At 44.5% G+C, this 11,311-nt stretch overlaps 1 pseudogene; it reads left to right on the plus strand.

Moving 5' to 3' along the window:
- Positions 1-3,246: 3,246 nt before the first annotated feature.
- Positions 3,247-4,128, plus strand: LOC148040164 (uncharacterized; annotated as a pseudogene).
- Positions 4,129-11,311: the final 7,183 nt, after the last annotated feature.

Raw genomic sequence — 11,311 nt, forward strand, 5'->3', positions numbered from 1 at the left:
TCACCTGAGCACTCTCCGAATCCCGGAAAGTCATGCATCGTCCATATGAGAATGGCTCGAATATTGGCTGACCGCCGACCATCGCGCCTGCTCATATCTTGCACGGTGACCCCCTCCTCCCACAAAATCTTAAGCTCATCGACTAATGGACGAAGATACACGTCCATATTTTTGACTTTGTAGCGGCCGGGGATGAGCAAGCTAAGGATGAGATGCCCTTTCTTCGTAGAAAGCCATGGAGGGATATTGTAGTTGACAAGGACTATAGGCCACACAATGTAAGAAGTTGAGCACAGAGCGAATGTGTTCACGCCATCCATTGCAAGACCGAGCCAAAGATTCCTTGGCTCTCGAGCAAAGCCTAGGAAGGTAGAGTCAATGTGGCTCCATGCGGGTGAATCTGCTTATATTCATTGAACTCCATTCGTGGACCTATTCTGTGCATGCCACGTTGTCAAGCTCACCATGCCGGACATACAAAACATGTGGTTTGTGCGAGGGATAAGCAGAAAGTGTCTGAGAACTTTTTGAGGGATGGTTTGCCCTTGCAAGTCCTGTCGATACCTGTGAGCACCACACTTTGGACATGTCTCCATAGTCTCGTATTCTCCTCGAAACAGTATGCAATAGTTGATACATGCACGGATTTTATTGTAGTCCATGCCAAGCTTTCGTAAAACATGTCGTGCATCATCATGAGACTCAGGCATGGTATTTGTAGATGGTAATATATGATATTTCAATAACCTTAAAAAAATCATAAAACACCTTGAAAAAGCACAAATGTTTATAATAATAGTGTCGAAAAAAAATTCAATGAAGCATATGTACAAGATACCTGAACAACTCGGTCTTACTCATATCGCTCCACCCGTATTTTGCTTGCACACTTAAGAGTGCAAGAAGTGTCTTTAGCCAAGATACTCGGCACCCATCATATAATGGTATGGATGCTTCCTCTCTAAGTGGATCAAAAGTCTTGACATCCATAGGAATCAATGCATTGATCATTGCCTCCATCTCAGGCTCCAAGATTGTAGGTAGGTCTGGAAGGCTGCCTATCTCCTCTGGCATTGACGGTATAGATTGGCCTTGCGAGTGGTGGATTGGCTCTTGCACTCCATCCGTCACACGCCCACGTACTCTTCTAATTGGCCACAAAGGGTGCACTCCCCCTTGGGACGAGACATCGCCTCCCTGGATAGAAAATTAGTCGGCGAGACCAAATCTTATTGTATATGGTATTCAATTAGCTTGAGAGTACAATGCATGATTGATATTAACTTCAAATTACCATTTGTTGAAAATCCGCAATTGCCTGATCAATGATCTCAGATTGAAACTCGCCAAATCGTCGTACATGTTCTATAGACAATCGACGTTTTCGGTCTAATTGCCAGCTTGCATTGAGAGCAAGAACGTGGGACATGCTGATTAAGATACACCTCGCGATCTTGAACAACAAGACCTTCTTCGTTTTCCATTTTGTCTACGTTACAACAAACAATTTGTTTTTGTTATCATTCTTTTCTTTTCTTAGATTGTTATCCTCTCCTTCCATCTCTCTCTTTTTCTATGACCTAGCATATAGTATCAACTGACAACTTATACAGTCTTTCAGCATACAGATTATCTTGGTGCTTTTTATACAATACTGATCAACGGACAACTTGTAGAGTATCTCTTTCTAAAATAGCAAGAAGGGACGTGAAGGACTTCAGTTTTTGAGCAGCCAGTTTATAAATCAGATTTGTTTCTTTTATGAAGCTGAAGCTGTTGATGTTGAATAGGGTTGTAATCAAACGGGTGAAGTGTAGTTAGTATTGCATGCATCCAGGTCTATTTGCCACATTCAAGCGCCCTCTCTCTCAGACTGAGACAGCTCCTGGTCTACCCTCTCTCTCTCTCATTTTCTTTTCTCTCTCCTCTCCCTCTCATTCCTCTCCCTCCCTCTCTCTTTTTCTCTCTCCTCTCTCTCATTCCTCTCCCTCCCTTGCCCTCTCTCATTCCTTTTTCTCTCTCCTCTCTCTCCTCTTCCTCTCTCATTTCCTTTTTCTCTCTCCTCTCCCTCTCTCATTTCCTCTCCCTCCCTCGCCCTCACCCTCTCTTTTTCTCTTTCCCTATTAGGTTTAATGATTTTTCTCTTTTTCTCTCTCCTCTCTCTCTCATTTTTTCTCTCTCCTCTCCCTCTCTCATTTACCTTTCTCTCTTTCTCTCCCTCTCTCATTTCCTATCCCTTCCTCACCCTGACCCTCTCTCTTTCTCTTTATTAGATTTAATAAATTTTTCTCTTTTTCTCTCTCCTCTCCATGTCTCATTTTCCTTTCTTTCTTTCTCTCCCTCTCTCATTTCCTCTCCCTCCCTCACCCTGACTCTCTCTTTCTCTATTTTTCCATTAGGTTTAATGATCTTTCTCACTTTTTTCTCTCTCATTTCTTTTTCTCTCTCCTCTCCCTCTCTCATTTCCTTTTCTCTCTTCCTCTTCCTCTCTCATTTCCTCTCCCTCCCTCACCCTCACCCTCACCCACACCCTCTCTTTCTCTATTTGCCTATTATGGCCCACATCTAATCTCTTTTTCTCTCTCCTCTCATTCTCTCTTTTTTCTCTCTTCTCTTTCTCTCTCATTTTCTCTCTCTCTTCCTCCCCCTCCCTCTCTCATTTCCTCTCCCCCTCCCTCTCCCTCTCTTTAATTTCCCTCTCTTTCTCCCTCTCCCTCTCCTATATTTCTTCTCCCTCTCTCATTATATACAAATTATACAAAAAATAAATAAAAAAGAGAGAGAATACACTCTCTCTTCCTCTCGTTCTCTCATTTCATCCCCCTCCCTCTTCCATTTCCTCCCTCTCCCTCTCCCTCTCTTTCTCTCTCTCTCCCTCCCTCCCCCTCCCTCTCCCTCTCTTTCTCTCTCATTTCCTCTCTCTCTCTCTCAATATATATATACAAATCATATAAGCAAAAGTAAAAGAGAGAGAGAATGCACTTTCCCTCCCTCTCCCTCTCTAATTTCCTCCCCATCCCTCTCCCTCTCCCTCTCCCTCTCCCTCTCCCTCTCCCTCTCCCTCTCTTTCTCTTTCTCTTTCTCTTTCTCTCCCTCTCTCATTTCCTCCCCCCTCCCTCTCCCTCTCCCTCTTTCTCTTTCTCTTTCTCTTTCTCTTTCTCTCTCTTTCTCTCCCTCTCTTTCTCTTTCTCTCCCTCTCTCATTTCCTCCCCCCTCCCTCTCCCTCTCTTTCTCTTTCTCAATTTTCCACATCACACATACACGCACCCCCCTCGGACCGATACCATGCCACAGAACAGGTGGTATGATGATGAGTGCAGAGATCTAGGTCGAAAGCTACGGGATTTGGAGGCCAGAGGAGAGATCACACACAGAAAGGCGCAGAGACGCATGCACTGCTTGACCCACCGTAAAAAGCGGGAATGGGAGGAGGAGAGATATTGTGATATATACCTCCTTCTTATGAGTAGAGATTGTGCAGAGGCATGGAGGCAGATCAGAGAACCACAATCACCCACACTGATACATGACCCTATAGTATGGCATGGATACGCATAGAGTTTATATCATATACCCGCACAGTTGCTGATACCCACACCATGTACACCGAGACCGGGTATTTCATCCTTTTTCACCACTAGTATGGTGAAACATGCTATCTCACGGTTACAGCATGGCCGCGCTCGAGACCAGTTTGATCTTCAGGCAGAGCATATTATATATGGCAGAGACACATTGGCTCCACTCATTGCTCACCTCTTCAACCGTGCATTTTCTGAGGGGTTCCCTGACTCGTGGACAGAGCACACCATTGTACTTATCCACAAGTGAGGGGATCCTATGGATCCTAACACATATAGGACCATCATGATTGGGCCAGTTTTGGCCAAACTTTATGGCATGGTGATGGAGGAGGAGCTCAGCACGTTGGCAGAGAGAGAGTGCATGCGCATACCCAGACAGGCAGGGTTCAGACGGGCATTTTCTACCATAGACCACATGTTCACTCTCCGTTGTCTGATCAACCGGACACGAGTGAAGAAACAGAGATTGTACTGTTGCTTTGTGGATTTCCGCAAAGCCTTTGTCATGGTTCCGAGAGAGAGGCTTTTTCAGACGCCTACTTGATCTGGGGGTGGATGATGACATGATTTGGGGTATTTATGCACTATATGAGTGGGTTACTGGCAGAGTCAGATGTCCGAGAGGTATATCAGATCCCCTTGTGAGCACCATTGGTGTGAAACAAGGATGCTCACTCTCACCGACTCTATTTGGGCTATACATTGATGAGATAGCAGATTTTATTCAACAGCGAGCCGATGGAGGTATAGATCTAAGTGGAGCCACAGTTCATATCTTACTATATGCAGATGACATTGTGTTGGTCTCAGACTCAGCTTAGGGATTACAATAGCATTTATTAGCATTGGATGATTTTTGCATACAAAGAGGCATGACAGTGAACCTTGGTAGAACCAAGGTTCTTATATTCCATACATCAGCTCAGATACGCAGACAAAGTATTTTCATGGTAGCAAGAGGGAGTATTGAGGCCGTTGGATTATATGTATATTTGGGAGTCACCTTTACAGTAGCTTCAGGGACTTTCTCGATGACACAGGTAGCTCGTGACCACCTCACTAGAGGATACTCAGCATTGGCTCTTATGGAGCGACAGTGTCATCAGGCACATTTCCAGGAGCCCCACACCAAGGGGTGGCTCTTTGATACTTTAGTCACTCCAGCACTAGTGTATGGAGCAGCTATATGGGGGCCAGGCCTTGCCGATTATGTATGGACATTGATGGAGAGACCTTAGGTGATTATGATATCTAGATTGATTCGCAGCAAGGCCTCAGTCCCACATGACATTGTGCGAGCAGAGCTTGCCACACCGCCCCCATGCTAGTCGAGGCATTATTTCAGACAGTGTGCTTCCTACACAGATTTCAAGATATGGACAGAGATCGCATTGCATATAGAGCATATATGGCATCTCAGGAGATGGCTCGAGCGAGGGATACCACATCATGGTATGCACAGACTAGAGCTTGGTTTGACAGACATGGGCTGGACATTGATAGACTCCCACCTCTTCTATATGATACTCAGGCTCCCACTTACTTTGAGAGGAACAGAGTCATCAGATAGGAGATATGGCATATTTATATACAGAGGACATGGGTCAGCCCTGCACAGTGCCATCAAAGATGGCACATTATTATACACAGTTCTTGAGAATATCAGAGCAGGGATTCATAGAGATTCTGAGATATATGCAGATCTATATGCCACATCGATTGAGAGTTCTTATTGGACAGCTCAGGGTATCATCACATCAGCTTATGATTGAGAGTGGCAGAGCCAGTGGCATCCCACGGGAGGAGAGGATATGCCCCCTTTGCAGATCAGAGGTGGAGAGTGAGGAGCATTTTGTTCTCAGATGCCCGGCATACTCAGAGTTGAGATCTAGATACACATTGACCAGCTCACTTCAGGGATGCATGACTGATATGGATCAAAGATCATTTGGTCATTTTCTGGGAGAGGCATGGCACATCAGAGATCAGAGCACACAATGGGTCCCAGTCAGAGAGGGGCCCACCCAGACGACTATTACACAGTTCTTTCAGACAGACAGAGTGAGAGCTACTGTACCAGCCTCCAGCCAAACCTCCGGGCTCACACTACAGCAGGCTGAGGACTAGCGTACCCGATGCCGCATGAGGATCCGTGGGTTTCGGACCCCACAGCCACACCGACAGGAGATCCGGAGGATTCTTGATCTACATCGACAGCAGACTGAGATCCGACGACACTCGACACATTGGATCTCAGATCTCCAGTTTGCTCTTTCTCCACCGCCGATGTACCACATCCTGCATCCAGGAGGGATCACTTGCTATTAGCGACTTCGACGAGTGCTACTACATCCCAGGATAGTATATCTCCCTGCATCTGTTACATATACACATCGCACCACTTTATCACAGCCGACAGTTGTTCCCCTATCACAGCCGACATTTGTTCCCCTTTTGTAGCCATTATCTGGAGTACTAGAGCTACATACGCACATACACATACATGACACTTATCACACTCACAGCACCGTATTTTCAGTTTCCAGTTTTTAGCTTTTCATTCAGCACTTTTATTTTGGATAGCTGGACCTCATCAATTGTATCACAGTTTGTCTCATAGGCTAGTTTTGGTCTTTAGAAGACGTTAATATAACTTTCTTTCTTTCTTTCTTTTCTCTCACTCTCTCATTCCCTCTCCCTCTCACTCTCTCATTTCCTCTCTCTCTTCCTCCCTCTCCCTCTCTTTAATTTCCCTCTCGTTCTCCCTCTCCCTCTCCCTCATTTCTTCTCCCTCTCTCATTATATACAAAGTATGCAAAAAATAAATAAATAAGAGAGAGACTACACTCCCCCTCCCTCTCGTTCTCTCATTTCACCCCCCTCCCTCTTCCATTTCCTCCCTCTCCCTCTCCCTCCCTCTCCCTCCCTCTCCCTCTCCCTCTCTTTCTCTCATTTCCTCTCCCTCTCTCAATATATATACACAAATTATATAAGAAAAAGTAAACGAGAGAGCGAGAATGCACTCTCCCTCCCTCTCCCTCTCTCATTTCCTCCCCATCCCTCTCCCTCTCCCTCTCTTTCTCTTTCTCTCCCTCTCTCATTTTCTCCCTCCTCCCTCTCCCTCTCCCTCTCTTTCTCTTTCTCTTTCTCTTTCTCTTTCTCTTTCTCTTTCTCTTTCTCTCCCCCTCTCTTTCTCTTTCTCTCCCTCCCTCTTCCTCTCCCTCTCCCTCTCTTTCTCTCTCATTTCCTCTCCTAAACAAGCAAAAGAAAGAGAGAATTAAACTCTAAACAAGCAAAAGAAGGAGAGAATGGACTCACTGATGAGATATGGTGAGGGTTTGGCAGCTCCTCTTTGCGATGAAGGCTCCTCCTCTCCTTCGCGAACGGCAGCGGCGGTGGCGGCAAGCCTTCTTCCTCTCCCTCTCCCACCCTATGCAAGACAGTTGCTCTCTCTCTCGCTCTCCCTCTCAAAACGTTCGACAAAAATGCGCGAAATGAACCACGCTTGGGTTTTGCCCTGTTTTTTTTTCCCTATGGGGTGTTGCTATTTGCGTCGCAAATGCGATGCAAATAGTGATGCAAATAGCGACGCCGTTATTCCTACGTTGCTACCCGCCATCGCTATACATTACAATCCTTGTAGTGTTCCATCCCCTGCAACATTGGTTTCTTCTCTCTCTCTCTCTTGGTTCCACTTGTCTCCAAGCCTTCTACCCCTGCTGATTACCTCCTCCACTACTTTGGTTTATAGCACTCTACTCAGTGTAGACAATAATCAAAAGGTAAAGTCAAAAGGTTGGTAGTTGTTCTCTTTCTGCCCCGACACTGTAAGCTTCGCATTCCAATTCATTGGTAATCAATATTCTATTTATGGAATGGTCATTTCTGGGGCTATTATTGGTTGAGCTCTCAACCTTTTCCATGCTTGCTCCAACATCCTCATTCTTTTCTTCTTCACCTCTGCTTTTCTTTTAGTAGTTGTGTCCACCTCCTCTTGCACTTCTGGCCATGGAGAGGAAGGCTATGAGACTTTCTCCTTTTCATGTTTTCCCATGTTGAAATCTAGCCGTGCTTCTAGAAGTGCCACCTATTGCTCTCTTTCCTACATGGGCTCTTGAGGTCCTTGTCCCTCCTTAAAGCCTAATAGCTCCACCTCTTGGATTGTCAGCCATGTCCTTAACAAATACTCGTGTTGCTCCTGTTGGCTTAGGTTGGTTCCCACTCCTTGTGGTTGAACACAGAGTCCAAGCCTTATGGGTCTGTTGGCAATCTCCAGCTTCCTCTTTAGAGTTTCAACGGCCTCCTCCTCTTCTGACTATGTGATGTCCAAGATGGTACTAAGGAAGGCGGGTTCCTAGGCTTCCAATCTTGTGTTTGAATCCTTTGGCCTACTTTTGCTAATACTCTGTCACCTTTTGCATGGACTAGATGGCTTGCTAGGTCTTTTATTCTTCCTTCACTCTAGGCCACCCATGCTTGGGCCTTCAGTTTCATCTCCTCTAGGATCTCACTCTACCACCTTGGGCTAAGGCCACTATCATTGGCTCTTGGTCTCTCCACTTTTGGTGGGTCACTTTTTCCTTCTCCTCCTCCAAGTACTTAATTTCTCTTTCTAGCCTTGCTTGCTCCTCTATCACCATTAGCAATCTATACCTCATTTCCTCCATCTCTCTTTGATGCTCTTCTCCTACCTAAGCTCTCTCTGCTTCTTCTGCTGTGAGTTGATCCATGGCTTGAACTCTTCTCATTTGCCTTGTTAGGTCTTCATGTGTTGCACAATTAGTAGCTTGTATTGTCTTTGTAAGAAAATTATCACTTTCATTTCTTTTGCGAGCCTTTCTTGCCACCTCTCTTTGTCTCTTTCTTTGGCCTTGAACTTTGCCTTTAGCTCACTTATCTCTTTTTGATAATCAGCAACTTGGCGAGTCCTCTCTAGGTGAAATACTCCCAATGTTTCTCTTTCAGCTTCCAACTTAGCCACTTCTATTTTCTTTTCTCCTTAGCCCTCTCTAGGTATTGGAGGAGCTCTTTGAGGTACTCATCATAGCCCATGGATGGCGGCATTGTTGTAGGGATGGAAGTTGTGGATACCTCTATTTGTTGCTTCTTTAGGTCTTGTCTTGATTCAACATCTATAGCTATTGATCTCTTTATTCTAGGTGTCAGGGCTTCTTTCACTTGAATCTAGAGCTACCTCTTTGACTTTATTTTGCACCCAAGCTATGAAATCTCTTGCATCCACTGGTTGAGGTGCCTTGGGTGGATGTGATAGTTAGGGTAGTAGGCACGTGAACAAATAGAATTGGATGTAATATGATCTTTCCCTTGCCTTCTATTATTGGTGGTGTTGTGGTTTCTGGCACTTGGGCACTAGTGCTTGGGTGTTCTTATCCTTGTGGGCCCATGGCAACCAAATCCTCCTACATGGAGGGCCACTCTAGCAACATGCCTAATGCTTGAGCCATGTCCACATCTTTCTTTCTACATAGCTCTTCTAGCTCTTCTTCTGCTTTCCTCTTTATTTCCTCTTTAGCTCTCTTAGACTCCTCCTGTATCCTTTGCAATTCAGCTTCTTCTTTTCTCCTTCTCTCTTCTTCAATCTTCTTTGACTCTTTTTGTGCCTTCTGCAAGTCAACCTTCTCTTTTTTCTTCATTCTCTCCCGGGCTTGTTGCTACTTCTGAGGAGTCTTCTTCTTTGGATTTTTAAGCCCTCCTTGGCTGAATTATGTCTTCTATTCTTCTCCCTCACTTATTGCTCTTTTGCTAGACTATACCTACTCTTGAGGTGGTATCCTCTTAGCTGTCTCTCTTATTTCCTCTTCACTTGCCACCTCTTCCACCGCCTCTTGGATGAGGGCTCTTTGTACTTCATAGAACCCAATGAATGAAGTTTTTGAGACACGTTTCTTTCTTTTTTTTCCAACATTTGCTACAGGGGACTTTCTGCCAGTAGTAGCTGGCTTGCTCCCTAAGACTACTGCTCTAGAAGATCGATCCATCGTCTTCCACACATAGCCATTCTAGTAAATCTTATCGGGAGAATGGGCTACAAAGCTCTCCAAAAAAGGCACTCCAATCCTACGCATGAGCAAGTTGTACCTATTTCTTCAAGACAACGTGTGGATGAACTTGGCGTGAAGTCTCACTTCAGGGTCATGGATATCCTAGATGTTGATGTTGTTGTTTGTTAGGACTTGGTCCTTGTTCATTTTGAGCATGGCATATACATCTCTCCTTGGTCTCCTCTCCACCTTGTGTGCTAACCCCAGTGCCTTCTCCACCATGCCTTGCTCTGCTCTACCTATACCTATTTGGCCTCTTTCTCTCTACCCACACTCATGGTGCCACATGCTCTATTAGAGTTGTAGGTTCTCAATGACTCTACACACCAATTGTTGCTGGCCTCCAGAGATTGCTCCAAACCGGCCTCCAAACCGAATTTCTCAGTGTACTTTTCTAGATTGCACTACTTTATGATTCTTTTGGCTCTTTCCTCCTTGGCCACCACCTTGTTGACATTCTAGATGGTCTTGAACTTTAGCTGTTTATAGGCTTGGTTCTCAAGGGCAATGCCATATTGTCTTCTCTCTTCTCCCTTGAATGGAATTCTGTGGGTGCGGTCTTGCTATCTTGCCAATTCTAGCTCCTATCGTAGCACAACAAGCTTCCATTAGTTCATTTGCAATCCCCAAGGAGACAAAGGGATTGCAACAAAATTTTCACTTTAAGGAACTCATTTGTTCCAAGGAATTATTTCCTCCTTACTCTTTTTAAGTATAAAATCACTTTTCTCTTCTTTCCAACTTTAGGTTTCAATTTTGAGGTTCTCTTATTGTTTCTTTTTCATTTTTGTAATTGTTTTGTTTGCTTTTTGGTGTTTTGCTTTTCAATTGATTTCCACTTTATCCCCTCCCCTTGGGAATGATGTGAATCCTTCTGAGGATTATAGGTTGAAGGGTTAAGAACACTCATTGTGTATGCTCATGGTACTTTACTTCCACATGAGCCAAGCATAGAAGTGTAGGTTGTACTCCAAGTTAGCATAGTGGTACATGTTGAAAGGTCAGATACCTATGTGAGTAATGTAGGTGAGGATATCCATTAGGAAGTCACGAGAGTTGTTTTACTAGCAATGCGTAGCTCTTCCTCAGTAGTAAGGATGCGATCTAAATAGGGATGGGTCATGACATGCTCTTCTAGAGGTGAGTTGTGAGTAATGGCCAATACCCTATAGGAGTGGGAGCTACATAAGTTGGGTCATACTCAAAGGTTTTGATTGTGCATCTCCACTTAGCGTTGGTCATAATTTGGCAACCCTCTTACTCCCATTGAAGTCAGAGAGTATACCATTTTTGCAAGAAAGAGCAGTTGTTTTCGGCTAAGTTTTTCAACTCTTCAATTTCTTGGTTTGTGGTGGAGATCATGCTATTGTCATAAGATGTGATGAGTCATTATTTGTGCGCTTGCTTGTGAGAATTTTTTTTGGCAATTAACTATTCAGCTACCATGGGGCCTTAATGAACACAAATTCAAATTCCTCCTAGGTGCAAGGCAATGTATCCACTTCTATTGCTAAAGGGTCTTCTAAAAGACCTAAGTCTAATTACTCATAGCTTTTAGCAATCATGGTAAATGTAGTATCAAACATCAAATGCAAGTGACCAATTCATCCCCCATATTTATAAGCTAAGTTAGAGGCCAAGGATCTCCTCTCATAAGAGGGTTTA

This window comes from Lygodium microphyllum, chromosome 2 (assembly GCF_053477565.2).
Source record: "Lygodium microphyllum isolate KBCC chromosome 2, Lygodium_microphyllum_v1.1.10, whole genome shotgun sequence".
NCBI lineage: Eukaryota > Viridiplantae > Streptophyta > Polypodiopsida > Schizaeales > Lygodiaceae > Lygodium > Lygodium microphyllum.